This window comes from Terrapene carolina, unplaced genomic scaffold, assembly GCF_002925995.2.
Source record: "Terrapene carolina triunguis isolate 2854851 unplaced genomic scaffold, T_m_triunguis-2.0 Scaffold166, whole genome shotgun sequence".
In the NCBI taxonomy this organism is placed as follows: domain Eukaryota; kingdom Metazoa; phylum Chordata; order Testudines; family Emydidae; genus Terrapene; species Terrapene triunguis.
The window spans coordinates 1,188,760-1,207,149 of NW_020664517.1; positions in this window are offsets into that span (position 1 = coordinate 1,188,760).

Genomic DNA, 18,390 nt, shown 5'->3' on the forward strand with positions numbered 1-18,390 from the left:
TAACAGCTGTAGACACTGAGATTCAAAAACACAAATTGTCAATATAACATGTCAAAATATACAAAGTAAATAACCCTAAATCAAACTCAAATAAGTTCTCAAGCAGTATTTTTCTGACTTTGTCTATCTGTAAATTTCAATTATATCAATGGAAATATTTTTTGTCTGTCTCCATGTAGAATGAAATCAATGTTTGATGTTCACGGACTAAAGATCTAATCCTAACAGGTGTACCTTTGGTACTGGATTGCTGTGCAGAGTAATAGGTTTCTAAGGGCTGTGTTAGCCAGTCTAGCAAAGCTTTATCATATTTAAAACCATCCTAGTTATGAAGTTTTACCCTTTGCTTCTGGCTGTGTGCAGTATAGCCAAGTTTCATAACTCCACTCCAGTTGATTCAGAATATGTACCCTAGAGCAAAGAACTACAGAATGACTAACTTGTCTTCTAAATCCGGGTCTTGCTGCTGTACAGTGACCTCTACTGGAGGGGAGGAGAGGGTGTTTACAGGTTTTAAAACTGGTTATTCCTTATTGGTGGTGGTTTGAAGACTTCTCATTCAGATTTGGAGTTGGCAGCTGTCTCTCTGGCAGAGTTTCACCAGCTCTGAGTTTGGCACCTTATATCTGTATTGACTTAAAGGGGGGGGGAATCAATAAAATAAAGGGTTTTTTGGTAGTTATTCAATCCACTTCCAGAATTTCTGATGCAGCTACAGGAGAAGAAATTTGCTCTTGGGTGCTAGGTAGCTTCAAGAGCCTTTTAAAGTCCTGCTCCTTCACTCCCAGGAAATTCAACAGGCATACTCTCTCTCTGAACTGTGGCTGCCACCAGTATGTACAAATGAGTCCAGTGCACCACAGCTGTTAGTCAATCAGGTGGTAACCAATGTGGATCCAGTATTTCTATATCTAGTTCCTCCACCTGGTGGGCAGGTGGGCTCCCCATATCTTTTGCCTAGCTGGAAGCAGCAACACCTTCTGTTCATCTCAGTCCCAAGGCAAGACAAAGGAAACCTCTTCCCAGGAAAACCAGGGAGGAAAGTCTGAAAAAGCTTCTCCTGTGCCTGTCCTGCGGTGCTGGGGGCAGGTCCGTTCTGCTTCCCCATCCCCCTGTGGCCTTGTGCCCAGTTGCTGCAGCCAAGCCTGGGCAAGGACTGAGCTGCTCTGACCCATGCAGCCATGCTCCTTTGTAGTAGCCCCCACATGGACTCTGTGGGAGCAGCAGGACAGCTCCCACATAATCCTGGACACCCAGGGAGAGGCCCTACAGGTGGACCAGAACTCAGGTCAGAGTTCACACACAGTCTTGGGTCTGCACTCCATCCAGCAGCCCCGGCCTAGATCAATAGGGCTTTTGCTGCCCTGTGGTCCACAGCAATTGATCCTTTCAGCTCTGAAAAAAACTTCCCATGAGAGCCTCCTCACTCAACACATGAGCTCCCAGCCCCTCCTACCCTCCAGCATCCCTGCCCTTAAAGTCTCCCCAAAGTTGGCGCTCAGTCCTCAGAGATCCCCCTCCTCTCACACAGTTGCATCCTCCCCAGCATACACCCACATCAGCAAGGTGGCCTATTTGAATTATCTAGATGGGACCTGGAGCATTTCCCTCCAGTAGGAATCCAACATCCTCTTGCACAGGGCTGAGAACTAGCCAGGGTACCTCACAGTCCTGCAGGGGCCTGGCTGTCTGAATCTTCAGGCAGATGGGCTGAGCCAGAAACAACTCCTTCCAGAAGGAATAGCCCCTTCACTAGGAGATGTTCAGTCCTACTGCTGCCTGGTCCTGGTTTCCCTCAGTCAACCTCTTCTTGTCAAGCTGCAGTTCCCTACTTCCCAGGTACTGGCCACTCCCAAGGCCTGGGTGTAAAATGTTGTGGGTGGAGGACGTAGCTTACACCACCCCTCCCTTCTGTGACATTGGGTTGTGAAGAAAGCAGAAGAGAATTGGTGTTTGCGGAATCGCCTAGCCTCTGAAGGCCTATAGGAGCCTGGTTCGCATACCACATCTGGCTGTCCCCAGGCCTCCGTCTGCATCTACCAGACAGAAAAGACCATTCTGACCCTTCACTTGGTCCCATTCTTCTCATACTCAGGGCCTGGCTCTCAAATGCTCCTTCTTCTTGAAGCTAGAGATCCCTGGCTTGGTTCTTATCACCATTCCCAGGCGAAGGGTTCTTTCTTCTTTGGCCATCCATAGGATTTTGGCCATGAATCCACTCTGTCCTGGAGCTCCCCCAGGATGGGTCTGAGGGAGGACTCTATGATAGGTTTGATTCCAAGGCCAGAAGGGGACATTGTGATCATGTAGCCCAACCTTCTGTATAACACAGGCCAGAGAACTTCCCCAAAATAATTCCTGTTGAACTAGAGCAGATCTGCTTCCCTAAGGGTCCTGGCTTCCACCCTATAGGGCTCTGTAGGCAGCTTCCCAGTGGGGGGGCCATGCCATCATAACCAGATTCCTTAAGGCAGTGTCTTACCTTAACCCCCCTGTTAAGTTACTCTTGGGGGAATTCTGCGCCAAAAAAAATTAAAAATCTGTGCACAATATTTTAAAATTCTGTGTATTTGTCAAAATAACACAATATAATCATGCCAGTTTCAGTTATTTTGGTAATTTATTTCAAAATACCTGTCAGCAAGTATGTTTGTAACAATGTGGACGACAAAAAAGATTCAGGATATGTTTTTTGACAAATAGATTCCTCACTAGGCATATTAGTCAAGAACTTGGAGTAATAATTAATTTAAACTACAATATAGAAACTTCCCTCACCCCTCGGAAGCAGTGCAAAGGCTTGGGAGAGTCAGGGGTAACGCTGGTGACCAAGATGTGTCATTGCGGTGCCTCCCCGGCAGAATCTGTTCTCTGGGGTCATGAATTTTGCACGTGCGCAGTGACACAGAATTCCCCCAGGAGTATTAAGTGTCTTGTGTCCTTTGGAGCCTAAAGGTAGTGTCCTGCGCTCTGAGCTGTTTGACCCATCCTTGCTGTTCCACTCACTCTCACATTCTGGAAAGTGACTTCCCTCAGCCTGGGGAGCCTTGGAGCTTGTAGCACTGGCTTGTGCTCCCTGAGTCCTCACTTCCACAAGGAGACACTGGCTCTCTGAACGTGCTGAAGCTTCCTCCCTGAGGTGGTCTTGGCCTTCCAGCTTAACCAGGAGAGCTCAAGCTGTTATCCCACTGCCAGACTCAAGGTTGATTGCCCTTCTCTGGATGTCCCCCAGGTGTTTGGGATCAGCCTTTCTCAAACTAAACCCTTCTGCAAGCCCAGGTTTCTCTTCATGCTGCTTGAAGGGTCTCATAAAGGGATGAAAGCATCCAGAAAGATTCTTCGTCCTGGATCAGAGCCTGCAATTAGCATCCTTCCGTGCTGCCTGCCTCTTGCCCAGGACAGGTTCAAGCTCATTCTGCCCCCAAATTACCAGCAAGTGCATGCATTGGACATAGTCTATGCACCCGGGCACCTTTTTATTAAAGTTCTCTTAAGGGTGCTCTCAGCAGCGCTTGTGATTCTAGCATTCCCTGCCTGCAGTATTTAGCTTCATCCCCATCGGCCTGTGATCAGTCTATGGTGCAACGACGCTGCATTGCACAGCAAGGGCTAAATTAATTTGAGCATTTAATCCTTGCATCTTTCAGCCTGGTGTCACTGCAGCTGAGCCCAAGTGCACGTAGCTTTTTTAACCATCTTGGCTCCTTTGAATAATCTCTTGTAGACATTGCTTTTGGATGTGTAAATAGAACCATCCGCCTATTTGAGAATTACCTGGTTTAAAATGATGTTTATCATTGTGTGAGCTGTATACAGTAACTCCTCACTTAACGTCGTCCTGCTTAATGTTGTTTCAAAGTTACAACGCTGCTCCATTAGGGAACATGCTCATTTGAAGTTGTGCAATGCTCCCTTATAACGTCATTTGGCTGCCTGCTCTGTCCACTGCTTGTAAGATTCTGTGGAAGAGCAGTGACTTTACAAGGGAGCATTACACAAGTTCCTCTTCTCCGCCTCCTCCCCTCCCTCCCAGCGCTTCCCTCACTTAGGACTTTCTGGGAGGGAGGGGGAGGAGCGGGGAAGCGCTGGATCTCCACTCCTCCCTCTCCATCCCTCCCAGAAAGTCCTTTGGGGGGGGGAGCGGGGATGCGGCGTGCTCCGGAGAGGAGGTGGAGTGGGGACAGGAAGAGGCGGGCCTGGAGCATTCCCAGCAAAGTCGGCGCCTGTTCTTCTCCGGGGAACCTGCTGCTGCTGCGAAGGTTCTTCCTAGTGTCCTTGCCTGCAGCAGGCTGTGCCTGTGTGGGGTAAGCCAGGGGCACTTCCCAACCACAGTACAGTACTGTACAGTATAGAATGCCTTTTGTCTGCCCCAAAAAAATTTCCTTGGAACCTAACCCCCTGCTTTTACATTAAATCTTATGGGAACGTTTCACTTAAAGTTGCATTTTTCAGGAACATAACTACAACGTTAAGTGAGGAGTTACTGTATTCTGGTAGCTGGATTGCTGCTGTATTTATTCAGCTCCGTGGTTTTACTTGCATTTTTATATTTAATTAGAACTGTTCAGAAGCATGTGGTCTCTTTTCAATAAAAGGGTTAATAGCTACAATTTAATTATCTGTCTGTTTTGGTTGTAGATACAGATCTATTTATATTTCTTTAAGATGGGGGTGAGCCACTGGTATAGTAGCCAAATTGGTTTAACCTGACCCTGTGTATAGCCTGGGGCTGTGCAAACAGCAATAAACCTGGCCATGTGGACAGCCTTGTGAGTTGTTATAAGGCTGTGGTCAGGAAAGCAAATTCATTAATTAGGAGAAAGGAGAAGTAGATGGCGAGTGGGTCTCTTTGTAAGGCGCCTAGCACAATGAGGCTCTGATCTCAGTCTGTGTCTAGGCGCTGCTGTAAAACCAACAATATAAGCCCTGTGGAGCTTACCCATAGCAGATGTCACATTCCTTCAGAGAGGATCTCTCTGGCTTATCTCCTGCTAACTTTATGCCCATTTGGAAGCTGTAATTCCTGAACTGACTCTGCCAGTGTTCCAAATGCCAAGATGGTCTCGTACAGCAGAAGGAATAAAAGTATTCTGGAGTGGAAAAGTTAAATGAAACACTGTTCGTCAAAGGAGAGAGGGACTCAGAAAACAATTCCAGATAGACCCCAGCAAGTCTAGTAGTGGAATAGGAATCCTAGGAGGGAAGGAGAACATACAAGAGGAGTGAGAGAAGACAGGATAACCGGGAGTGGCTTCTTTTGTGTTTGGAGCTGGTATTGGGCTTCCCATCTAACGGTGATAGCTTATGGGGCACTGGCCAAAGCAGTGTTCAGTCTGACCCCAGCAACCCAAAGTGACTCAGGCCACCCCACCTCTTGGCAGAGTGGGAGGAGATTTTGCTGCACAACCACCCACCCTCTTTATGTAAGCCGTGTCACCACCTGCTGTTTGCTTGTGCAACACGTTGTGGCTGGGGAGGTCTCTAATGCCATCTCCTCCAACAAGTGCTCTCTCTGCTGCCGGGGAAGGACAGCCCAAGTGAACCTTGGTGCCTGAAGAGTCTGATTACATTTATGGTTCAATCAGCTGTTGACTCCTGCTCCAGGCCCAAACTAAGCCAGTGACAATGGTGCATTGAATCTTTAGACAGCTCTGAGAGCCAGCAGTTTTAAAGTCTCCCTTTATTTCATAAATGAGTGAAAAAGGCACAAAGGTTAATGCTCCTCCCAACCATGATGAGCAGCGTCTGGGAGATGCAGTAGCATTATAAAGACAGTGGCTTTTACCAGGACCGCTTGGCAAAAGGCCAGTCTATCTTAAGGGTTCACTGCAGAGTTTTAAGAAGGCGGAAAGTCAACATGCTCAGTCCCAGGGTTCTTTTATGCTAAACGGACAAGGCAGGAAATGGAAATCTGTGTGATTATTTATACTGCGGTGAGAGCGGTGGCACCAGGTGAGCTGCACAGACACTCAGCATCTTGTCGATGTCGACTTGTGTTGACTTGTCGACCTCTGCCTGGGGTGGAGTTCCTGGGGAGCAACTTTCTGGATTATCGCTTTTCGTTCCTGAAATGGAGACGCAAGACGGGTGGGTGCCTGAGCTTACCTCCCAGGGCAGGAGTGGGGAGGATGAATAGTTTTTGGAAGGTGAATACCAGCTGGTGACTATTTCAGATGGGAACTGAAGGGGCTCCTCTGCTGGGAGAGGTTCTAATCTGTCTGTCTAGGCCCTCTAGAATCTAGGATAAAGACAGACTGCTGTCAAATGGGGGGTAGTAGACCAGGTGGGAACAGCTTATCTGGAACAGCTACAGCTGTAAATGGAACAGAAGTGGCAGGATCACGTCACAGGATTGCAGGGAGCTGTGCCCTCTCCAGGGCAGGTCCCATGCCTGGCGGTAGTGCTGCAATTTGAGTGTCACTCAGCTGCATGTGCTGAAGCCCTAATGATGCTTTGCAGCTTTCTAGGCTAATGGGGAGTGATTGGAACACAAAGAAGGTTAGAGCCTTGCCCGTTTCCTGCATGAAGGGCAGAGTCTGAATTGTGCGTCCGTTCCCTTCCCCTCTGTTATAACTAGGGCCTGGCACTGGCTCCCACACGATGGCTGCCGCTGAGTCTGAGACCCGGGGCAGACCCGTCCTGGCCTGCGCAGCCGCCATTGGAGTTGGAGCAGTGCTTAGCGCGATGCTAGTATTGCAGGGATGGGTTTCCCATCTGAGGCGGAGAGCTTCTGACCCAAACTCTGCCACTTCGTTCCTGCCTGGGGCACGGCAAGGACACGAAGGCTGGAGTCGTGAACTCCATGGCTGCTTCAGTGAGGGCAGCTCTGGGGCTCTGCCTCAAAGCATCATCCTTACGCCAGGCAGTAGTCGGCTGCCCGGCACCCCTGACGTCCACAAGAGCCCAGCCCAGGTCACTCCCTGACTCTTCTCTATCATCCTCATTACTGCACTCCCCGTTTCAGCCTTGCCTCCCACTGTTCCTAGATCCGCCTGGAGCCTGGGGGACATGCGCCTCCCCGGCCCACCCACGGCTACTCTCTTCCATGGCGCTCTCAGAGTTCCTGATCCGAGGGGCTAGGAGCATTTTAATGCTTCCCGTATGTTTACAGGCAAAAGGGCGACTGAGGCACGGTGCCTGTGCCAATGTTGCTCAGTGCTGTGGACCCCCCGCCCCCCTCTTGTGCGAGGGCTTTTCTCAGAGATTTGCTCTAGCTCCGGCAGGAGTTCTGGGCTGGACCCAGGAATCAGGAGGTGGGTGCTCTAGCCTCTGTGGTAGGAATAAACAGGAGCTGCTCGTTCAGGTGTTGTGCAGGGTGTGAGGTTGTCTTCCTGTCCTCTGACAGTCCTGGGTCCTTTCCCCAGACGTGTGCTAGTCAGGCCATGCCTCTCTGGCCACAGCGAGGGAGCCTCTCTCCGTGCAGATCTAATGGGGGGGCTGGGCAGGGCCAGCCTGGCTCTTCCTCTGAGCAATGCCCCGCATACCATCCCAGAGCAGACGCACAGCCTGGCTGTACCCTGCCCCTGACTAGGGTGACCAAACAGCAACTGTGAAAAAACAGGACGGGGGTGGGAGGTAATAGGCGCCTATATAAGAAAAAGTCCCCAAAAATGGGACTGTCCCTATAAAAATGGGACATCTGGTCACCCTACCCCTGATGGATCATTTCCCTGCTGCTACCCACCAACTAAGAGCATCTGGACTCATGTCTCCTGCAGGGGGGAGTTCTCATCATCCATCCCAGGTACCAATGAGCCCTCTGCGCCCAACCCCAAACCACCCTGAGCGCTGGAGCCGGTTGGGCCTGTCTCTTTAGTCTGCATTGAAAGCACCCCCAGCGACACAACCTGGCCTTTTCATTCCCCCTTGGTCTTGGGGAGGTGGGGGCAGCCGGCTTCATTGCTGCTGTGCTGCCAACCGGCACGCGCCCAGACCTGGAGCATTGAACGTGGGGGCAGGGGGTGGGCGAGGGAGTGTGATCAGCTCGTCAGGCGGGCTCCACTCCGCCATGGGCCGCACCGTCAGCAGGGAACAGAGAAGAGCTCTTCTGAGCTAAGAGAAAGGGAGTCAGTTCTTTGGGGCTGGAAGAGCAATTCTTCCCGTTTCCGGGGGGGTGGGGGGCTGTAGGCTGAGGAAATCCTAACCCACAGCAGTTCTTCCAAGCAGGCAAAGCGTTTTGACTGTATTCCCCTCCTGAAGCAGTGGGACCTCTGCCCCGCCATGCAGGGAGTGCTCATCAAAGCAGCTGGAAATGGCTATTAATGTTTACAAAGCACAAGCCAAACCTGCAGCGGGTCCCTGGGGGAGGAGCTGATGGCCGGCTGAGAGCTCTGCACACTGGCCTGTGCAAGCAGGCTTCTTTCCTGCCTGGCTTGCTCAGGAGCTAGTGGGTCTCAAACTGCGGGGTGTGACCCCACAGGGGTCGTGAGGTTATTACATGGGGGTCGCGAGCTGTCAGCCTCCACCCCGAACCCCGCTTTGCATCCAGCACTTATAATGGTGTTAAATATAAACAAGTGTTTTTAATCTATAAGGGGGGTCACACTCAGAGCTTGCTGTGTGAAAGGGGTCACCACTCACCTAGGGCCTGGCCCACCCGGCCTCATGGGGAGCAATGGAAGCGAACTCCAGCAGCGGTGACAGGGCCCAGCCTGCACTCGTGCTGAGAGCCACTCGGCCAGAAGCCGCAGCGTGCCTCCCTTCCGGCCGCGGATGACACGCGGTGCTGCCCGCTGCTCTGGTGCGCTCAGGCAGGATGGAGCATTAGCGAGACACCCACTGAGAGCAGGGCTATGGTGCAAGGAACCCCAAGTCGCCCCTCAGCCAGAGCTGAGCTCAGCCACTCAAACCTGGAGCACAGTCCGGACTATTCCAACAGGCTTCCTGGGCAGAGAACAGACCTGCAACCATGGGCACCGCCGTCTCTGGGCCCAGAATTGTCCATTGGCCAGTCGCTGCTGTGCTGCCCCCGCACAGGGGAACACGGCTGGCTGGCTCACAGCACTCAGTCCATAAGCTGCTCCCCTAGCGGGTCCCCACTTCACAACCGCGCAGCATGGTGCAGTACTTAAGACACAGCACTGGGAAGTGAGAGACCTGGACTCTGCTCCTGGCTGTGCCCCGGGCCCTGGACCGAGTCCCTTCACTTCTGGGCACCTGTTTCCCCCATGGAAGGGGTGATGCTCGGCCAGCGTTGGGAAGCCCTGAGTGCTGCAGGCGTGAGGAGCTCTGGAGAAGGCTGTGGGTTCTGATGACGTTACTCTCCGGATGTAAGTGGGGCCCAGATTAATTCCTGCCCCTGCCCAAACCCACTGCTTCCCCAGCTCCTGGAGCGCTGGGGCTGAAGGCTACTGGAGAGCGAGGAGGGAAAAGCTGAGTCAGGTGGCTTGGCCCTGGCTTAGCAGGATCAGGTTTCCCTCAAGGTCAGGGCGAGTTCTGCCGGTGCTATCCGGCTGGGGCCGTCCTCAGCCGCCTAACGGGGCAGATGTTTCGAAGTGCTTGTGCCCACAAACCCAAGGGAGGAACCCGCGTGTAGAAAAGTGGTGGTAATGACACACACACACACACGTGTCCGTGTGCCCCTTTCAGGCTCCAGCATTGGGGGCTGCCCCTCCGTGCTCTCCACAGGACACAGCTAGGCTGCCCCTGAAGGAACAGCATGAGCCCCCCACACTTTAACCCCCTTCTTGCCTCATCCCATGTGTCCCTGGCCGGAAGCCACCCTACCTTGGCGCAAACTGTGCCGTGTTAGCCCCCAGCAATGGCTGGGCCCAGGCCCAGAGCCACAGCTCCTCCCTGTTACCTGCTTGGTGAGACCCCTCTGACTCCTCCGTGTTTGCCTTGTCTGGGGCTCCAGCGGCCTCCCCCAGTGCAGCTGTCTCTGGTGTGTCGCTCTCGTCCTCCGAAGGGCTGTTCAGCTCCGGGTTGTCGTAGTTTATGTACTGGTATAAGGGTCGCAGGCGCTGTGGTCTCCCTAGGGCAGTGATACCACCACCGCTGTAACACTGAATACTCCACACCCCTGCTTCCCGGCCTGGGCCCTCAGGGAGCCTCCCCAACAGGCTGCAACAAAGCCTCGTGGCCCCAGGGAAGATCACGATCCCGGGACTACAGAGGGGGAAACTGAGGCACAGGGCAGGGGTGGGACTTGCCCATGATCACACCGTGCAGAAGCGACTGCTCTTGTGAAAGAGGCTGGTTCTGTGGCAAAGGCTCCAGTCTCTGACTCGGTGCAGTTCCTGGCTCTGCTGCAGACTGGCCGGGTACCCTGAGGCAGGTCCGTTGGTTCCCCATCTGTGCACTGGGGATACCAACCCTTCCATCCCCTGCTGTGATCTGTCGTGTCTAGTTAGAGTCTGTGCCTGGGAAGAGCTTGAGGCAAGGGACCCCCAATCTCAAGCACAGCCCAGGGGCGCTATCACCATAAGGAGAAGTGGGGTGTGTCTGGCAGTGGGGGAGCCTCCCCTGGCTGAATCCTCTTTGGGACCAGCCCTAGGAAAGGCAGCGGGGCTCTTGGAGCACGATTGCCCTGGGGGCCCAGCTCTTGGCCATCATCTTTGAAAACTCCTGGCGATCGGGGGAGGTCCCGGATGACTGGAAAAAGGCTAATGTAGTGCCCATCTTTAAAAAAGGGAAGAAGGCGGATCCGGGGAACTACAGGCCAGTCAGCCTCACCTCAGTCCCTGGAAAAATCATGGAGCAGGTCCCCAAGGAATCCATTTTGAAGCACTTAGAGGAGAGGAAAGTGATCAGGAACAGTCAGCATGGATTCACCAAGGGCAAGTCAAGCCTGACTAACCTAATTGCCTTCTATGATGAGATAACTGGGTCTGTGGATATGGGGAAAGCAGTGGATGTGTTATTCCTTGATTTTAGCAAAGCTTTTGATACAGTCTCCCACAGTATTCTTGCCACCAAGTTAAAGAAGTATGGGCTGGATGAATGGACTGTAAGGTGGATAGAAAGCTGGCTAGATCATCGGTCTCAACAGGTAGTGATCAATGGCTCCATTTCTAGTTGGCAGCCGGTATCAAGCGGAGTGCCCCAAGGGTCGGTCTTGTTCAATATCTTCATTAATGATCTGGAGGATGGCGTCGACTGCACCGTCAGCAAGTTTGCAGATGACACTAAGCTGGGAGGAGTGGTAGATATGCTGGAGGGTAGGGATAGGATACAGAGGGACCTAGACAAATTAGAGGATTGGGCCAAAAGAAACCTGATGAGGACAAGTGCAAAGTCCTGCACTTAGGATGGAAGAATTGCATGCACTGCTACAGACTAGGGACCGAGTGGCTAGGCAGCAGTTCTGCAGAAAAGGACCTAGGGGTTACAGTGGACGAGACGCCGGATATGAGTCGACAGTGTGCCCTTGTTGCCAAGAAGACTAACGGCATTTTGGGCTGTATAAGTAGGAGCATTGCCAGCAGATCGAGGGACGTGATCATTCCCCTCTATTCGACATTGGTGAGGCCTCATCTGGAGTACTGTGTCCAGTTTTGGGCCCCACACTACAAGAAGGATGTGGAAAAATTGGAAAGAGTCCAGTGGAGGGCAACAAAAATGATTAGGGGACTGGGGCTCATGACTTATGAGGAGAGGCTGAGGAAACGGCTTGTTTAGTCTGCAGAAGAGAAGAATGAGGGGAGATTTGATAGCAGCCTTCAACTACCTAAAGGGGGTTCCAAAGAGGATGGAGCTCGGCTGTTCTCAGTGGTGGCAGATGACAGAACAAGGAGCAATGGTCTCAAGTTGCAGTGGGTGAGGTTTAGGTTGGATATTAGGAAACACTATTTCACTAGGAGGGTGGTGAAGCACTGGAATGGGTTACCTAGGGAGGTGGTGGAATCTCCATCCTTAGAGGTTTTTAAGGTCAGGCTTGACAAAGCCCTGGCTGGGATGATTTAGTTGGGAATTGGTCCTGCTTTGAGCAGGGGGTGGGACTAGATGACCTCCTGAGGTCCCTTCCAACCCTGATATTCTATGATTTTATGATTGTGGGCTGGAGGAGCACGGAGCTGGTGGTGATGGAAGGACACCAGGGAGGAGGGGGAGTGGAATCTGGCACTGGGGCTCAGTCCTCAGCACCTTAGGAGGTGCCTGCTTGTATATATTTGGGGAGAGGCAGGACTCGCCCAATCTGTACAATGGGGTCTGTGGGGAGGAGGAAGCAGACCAGGCCCAGCTCAGCGAGCAGGGCTGCTCCCTTAGACCTGAGGCCAAGGCTGGCTGGTGGAGGATGTGTCAGGCACACACACAGCCTGATCCTGTAATGGAACCACTGCTCGGGACAACAGTCACCCGGACTCGACAACACACACACAGCACCGGGGAGCCCAGCCTGGAGCCCTCGCCTGTCTGTCCCCAAACCACACGTCTGCTACCTGAGCTACAGGAGATCCCCTTTAGCTGGTAGCACTAGCAGGGCCGTTATCTTCTCTGGGGGCCAACCGACCATGCCCTAAGCCAGCCCACCATACTGCCATAGCCAGCACCACAAAGGCGCAGTCCTGCACTGAGAAGCAGGAACCTGCTGCCTCCTACAGGTACAATGAGAACAGCGAGCGCTTTCCTCGCGCCGGGAAGGGGCTGCGCGGTTCCGAGCAGCGCTGGCCTGTTGTGGTGTGTCTTGTGCACTTACTGTCCGTGCGCAGTGTGTCCGGGAGCAGAGCCGCTGCCGGGCTGGCTGTGAGGTCTGACGAGCTTTTCCTTTTCTTGGCTTTCTTGTGCTGCCTGGTAGCGAGGGGGTTGTCCACCTCCCCCGCCTTGGGAGGCAGCTTCCTGAAGTCGGCGTGCTGGAAAATGTGGACTGCAGAATCAGCCCTGTGGGGCAGAGCCAGAGACAAGGGGACGGTGGGTTTGAGCTGCTGGGCAGAGGGACAGCAGCCCCTGGCAGGGCAGAAGTGTCCCCGGCCTCCCACACAACCTGCACCAGTGCCAGGAAACTTCCCGGGAACAAGCTTACCCTGTTTTGACTCCTTCCTGCCCTCCGGCAGGCTGGGAGCGCATTTCCCAGCGGGCTTGGGCAATTCTGCTCCTGCTTGAAGCTCGAGGCATCAAAGCTTGAAATGCTCTGCCCCTCTGGTGTGCCCCAACCCTTGACGAAGACAGAGAAGTAGGACCACGCCCCTTGTGCAGGTGGGGAAACTGAGGCAGAGAGCGGGGCAGTGACTTGACCGAGGTTGTGCCCAAAGCCAGTGGCAGAGTCGGGAGAAGAGAACCCAGGAATCCCATGCCCAGTGCCCTCTGACCTAACCGCGAGAGAACAGTTTATAAATGAACCCAACCCTTGCTGAACCTTGCGCTGGCTTTGGATCCTAGGAGAGGGTCAGGGCGGATCTGCATTTTAGCCAGCCTGCTTTAAGCAAGCCTGGTGCTGCTGCCTCCCCTAGCCTGGGTGCACCTCTCCAGCGGGCTGGCATGTTCCGCTGCCTCTGGTGGTCTGGCCGTCTGCCCTCTCCTCTGGAACGGTGGGAGAGGCTTCACCAGGCCTGCCTGATGCCTGTGTGCATTGCAGAAGCTGGTCACGGTGAGCTGCTAGGCTGCAGTGCAGCTGAATTGTACTCTGGACACTGGAGTTACTTGACATGGTCCCAGAAGGGATACTGGTTAGCAGAACCTGTTCTGGGCCCATTTCCTGACGTGTCATTCAGGGCCTGAAGCTGGCATTATTTAATACAGCTGGGTTCGCAGAACAGCCACAGCCGCTGTGCCAGCTTCCCCTGCAGGGCTGGTGCCAACATCCCCTACCGTGCCCAGCCAACGTGCTGCAGGCCCGCTCGGAGGGGAGCCCCTCTAAGGCAGCTCAGTCTCTGCTCCATTCGGCTCCTGGCCCCTCTGCTGGGTGCCCGCTGCGGTGGGTATGAGCCCTGGCTACCAGTCTTGCTGGCTCATGTCGGAAAGGTCACTCAGCAGCCATCAGTGGGTCCTGGCCTTGGGTCAATACTGACCTGGACCTTCTGTCTCCGAGACAAAAGGGTTCAGGCCCCCCGAGCGACCCGGTGTCCATATGCCATTGCGCTAAAGACAACAAACTCTTCCCCAGCTGTCCCTCCACCCCTCGTGCCACCAGGCCTGGGGCTGAACGAACGGTGCCGTCAGGGGAATGGCTGGGACGTGCCAGGCTGGCCCATGACCATCCCATCCTTCCAGTCCCAGCCTAGCCTGGAGGGTCTCCCATGTTGAGAGATGGCAAAGCCCATCCCCAGGTCCAGCAGCCTCTCTGAGGCAGGGTAGGCAGAGCCCAGCGCACAGGGCTGGTGCAGAACACAGACAGCCCCAGAACAGGGCAAGTCAGGGCCTTCCAGCCCCTGCAGGAGCCCCAGAAGGGCCCGTTTGGGGCCCAACAGCCTCCCTTTGCCCCCACAAGAGGAGCAGCAGCAGCTGGGAGGAGCCTTCACAACCTGACATCATCATTCACTCAGCTCCAATGCCCTGTTGCTGCATCACCCTTGGGTGCTGGTCCCCCCTGCTCCGTCCCCTCCCCTCCTACTCTGGCCTCTGCAATTCTCACCTCCTCCCTCCCCCTGTGCCCACTCCCTGCCCAGCTTCAACCCCAGGGCCAAACGACTTCATTCTCACCGGAACACAGGTCTGAGCCAGTGTGTAACCAGGCCTGGTACGGGGACGCCATGTGCTGCCCCCTGCCCCAAGCCCTTTGTGTGTGAGTTAGGGCCTCGGTCCCAGCCCTGTCTCTGCTCTTTGCAGGCTGTGAGCTCCTGGGAGATGGGCTAGGCCTGGCACAATGGGGGATGAGCCCCCTCAGCCCCCAGGGGACCCTCCAACCTACTTTGCTGCCTTTGCTTTAAAGCCGGAGGTCAGCAGCCATGCCTGGAGCACGGAGACTGATCGCAGGGGTTTCAGCTCCGGAAAGAGCTCTTTGTGCTTCTGACCCTCTTCGTCGTACAGCTTGGCGTTCACGACCACTCCTTGCCCATCCTCGTCCCACTGGGGAGGAAGACGAAAAGTTACTGCTTGGGGAGCGTAAGATGAAAGCCACGCTTCCGGCTTCAGTGCCTGGTGCAGCTCTCAGACCAGCCCCATGACAGCCCAGGCTGTGCCGCTCCTCTCTGGTCCTGGAGGGGAAGCTGAGCTTTGCATTGAACAAGTGGCCAGGGGCTTTCTGGACTGTGAATTGCTTAAGCTACGGTTAAAACCCATCTGCATAAGTGATCAGGCATCCATGGATCTGTGCTGCAGTACAGAGCCTGCCCCCACCAGGCCATGGGACTGGCTAGCAACAGGACCTGGATGGCAGCTGGAGGCCTGTGTGCTGCAGCCCGGAGCCTACGCTGGGTTCTGTGGTGTGAGACATACGTAACGTTAGGATAAAATAATTTCATGGTAGGATGCCAGGGCTCTGTGCTGCTATGAGACGAACAGCACGGGAGTGAGACTGCTGCTGAACAGCAATGCTGCGCGGCCAGCTACCGAGGCAGGACAGTGCGAGGGAGCCAGGTCAGCAGGTCCCTTGTAATGGGAACCCTGGCCAGGGCCTCTGGGGCAGGAAGGTGTCAAAGCAGCCAGGGGAAATGTGAGCCCCAAATTACGCAGCTGGTTTTCACACGAATGAACTGGAAACTTTGAAAATCATCTTTTTGGGGGCCACTTCTTCTTGTTCAATCTCTTGCGAGGGCGACGTGGAAGTGTAACGGAACTGGTAGGTGGCCTTTCTGGGACACAGCCCCTTCCCCAGGGGAGACGAGCCAGCTCCCACAGGGCCTGGCCACGTCTCAGCCCCACATCGCGGCTGGAGGAGACGCATTCCCTGCTCCCCATGCGCCTGGCGGGATCCCCTTGTGAACACGCCTGCTTCAGGCAGCCGCAGCTCTGCGAGCGCGCCTGTCCCATGACGACTCGCATTCTAAACGCGCGATCGTTCTTTACCTCCAGCGCCTTGATGGTCGGATTGTCCAGTGCAGCTGCCAACTGGGAGAGGAAGCGTCCGGGCATGGCCTTCCCCCCAGGCCTCTTCTCGCTTGGACTCCTTGCTGCAGTGGCCATCGCCTGAGGACAGGGCAATCAGTGACATCAGATACTGGTGCCTCCGGGCTTTGAGCTGCTGTCTGATAATGATGCTTAGCCCTAGATCACCGAGCACTCCGCGCAGGGGTGTGTCATTAGCCCCCCAGCCTGGGGGCAGGGAGGTCAAGCTTTATGAATGTTGCCACCCTGTGCCCCCTCACAAGACCCCGTTACAGCTAGCACAGATGAGTCCTGGCCACCCAGCAGCATCTTTCACAGCACAATGGAGTGCAGGCTGTGTTTGGGTATCCACAGCGGCCAGGCCAGCCAGCTGTGTTGCAGTGAACTATGGGAAAAGCAGGGCGACTATCCCATAATGCTTCAGCAGGGGAGAGGGTGCCCAGAAGACATGCACCCAGAGCAGTGCACTCTGGGATGTCACAGTACTGGGAGGAATGGCTGACACCCCAGTTGCACAGATGCAGTGAGGGGGGCCATTCCTCATGGCAAAGACCACCAGGGAGCCAAGCCTGTGCCAGCCCAGGCTGCTGGCAGGGGCATAGCTGCCGCGGTCACTGAGGGTGACTCACGCTATGTGCAGACACAAGCCATGTTCAGGGCTGAGCAGGCCCTAGACCACTTCCAAACTCAGGTAAGAGCTGCATGTGGACAAGTGCCCAGTCTCCTGCCACGGATAACAACTGGCAATGGGGCCAAGGGCTTGGATTCTCAGTTCCACCAAGACCCCTTTACACCTCGTGGGCCGCACAGTGGGTGTCAGTTACATCTGAAGGCACGTTAATGACCCCTCATGCTGCCACGGGGCTAAAAGTGACCTGGTATAAAGGAGAATCAGGCCCATCATTTCTTTGCAATGAAGAATCCCACCAGCTCAGGAGTGAGATGCGATAGAACGATCAGGTCACCTACAACGGTTGCTCCTAGGGTCTGAGCATGGTTCGTCTGACCAGAGCAGACAGAGATTTGAACGCTATAGAAACCCACTTGGCAAGTATCCCCACCCAGGTTCCGGAGTGAATGAATCCACTCGAATGATCGTTTCACCGTACGAATGCAGCGTCCCCGCTCTCGCGGCTTTAACCGGAGCCGCCTGATGATTGGGGGTTTTCTGGGTCTGCAGTCCTGTGAATACACTAGAACACTGTTTTCTGAAGAATGGTTCTAGCCTTCGTGGTTGCAGAGAAAACCCTGGAAATGGGAACCCGACAGGTCCCGCTGGCAAACAGAAAGCCCAGCACTCCAAGCCACGCTCTTATTCAAATTGCTAACTTAGAAGGTTGGATCTCCTGGGTCTGGAGGCCGGATTCATGCTTTCTGAACATGAGGGTTTGGCGATGCTGGGAATGCTGAAAGCCCTTCCCATCTAGTCACCAAGTACCTGACCAGGAGGGCCCAAACCAGGGGAGACTAGCAGGATTCAAATATTTGACTTTCAACTCTTTGAGCCTCAAATGCTTTCCACCCAGGTCAACTCGGCTTTACCAGCGCTCTTTATCCCTTTGGTGTCCCCCATGCTGTGAGGTTTACAAACCCTGACCATGGGCAACTCATCTCCTAGCCCTGGGGAGGAAGGGACCACACTCTGCTCTGGTGCTAGGAGTCCGTGCCGCCATTGGTGTCTGTGCCCTGCAGCTTTTACGCTGCAAGTCTGCAACCACTCGTGGGCCCACCCACAGCAGTCCAGGTAAGCACACGTGCAGGCGTTGGCAGGATCGGGGCCCAAAACGACCTCAACTCATCCTGCGTGCTGAGGCTCTTTGTCTCCCGATGCTGCTGCAGCGTATTCCAGGGGGGGCCACACTGCGCTCTCCCATGGAAATGTGTCGGTGTCCTCTAGTGTCAGGGCTTCCTGAATCTAAACAAGGCACTCTTCAGCCAGCAAGCGCGTGGCTTGAGAGGTGTCTTTGGCACTGGGCTTGGTAGTGTAACGCCGACCCACACGGGGGTGTTGGCAGCGGGGATCACACCTGGGACCTCTGAAGCTAAATGCATGAGCTGCCAATCGCCAGCTGGCCTAGCCCCCACTGGAGGGGGACACACCGAGTGAGCAGGGGGTCACAGTAGCAGATCTGGGCCTCAGGCAAACCGTAAAGGAATGACCACACCCGCTTAGCAGAGTGTAGCTAACCCCTCACCCGGCTTCCAGAGCGTCCCGGTGTGCTCCTGGGAGCCGGTCCCCCCTGCAACTCCACTGCGAACGAGTGGTTCCCTCCCCCTTCCCCTGCGCCAGGTTACGTTTCCCCCTCTCGGCCCAGTGCTCGCTCGGAGCCCTTCATCCGCATCTCCCCCCTTCGTCCGCAACGTGTTCCCCGCGGAGTTCAAGCCTGCAGGTTTCATGGTCTCATGAAACTTGACAGCATGGACTTTCCCCCAGGCAGCCAGCGGGTGTCCGGCCTAACGACTTCCCCC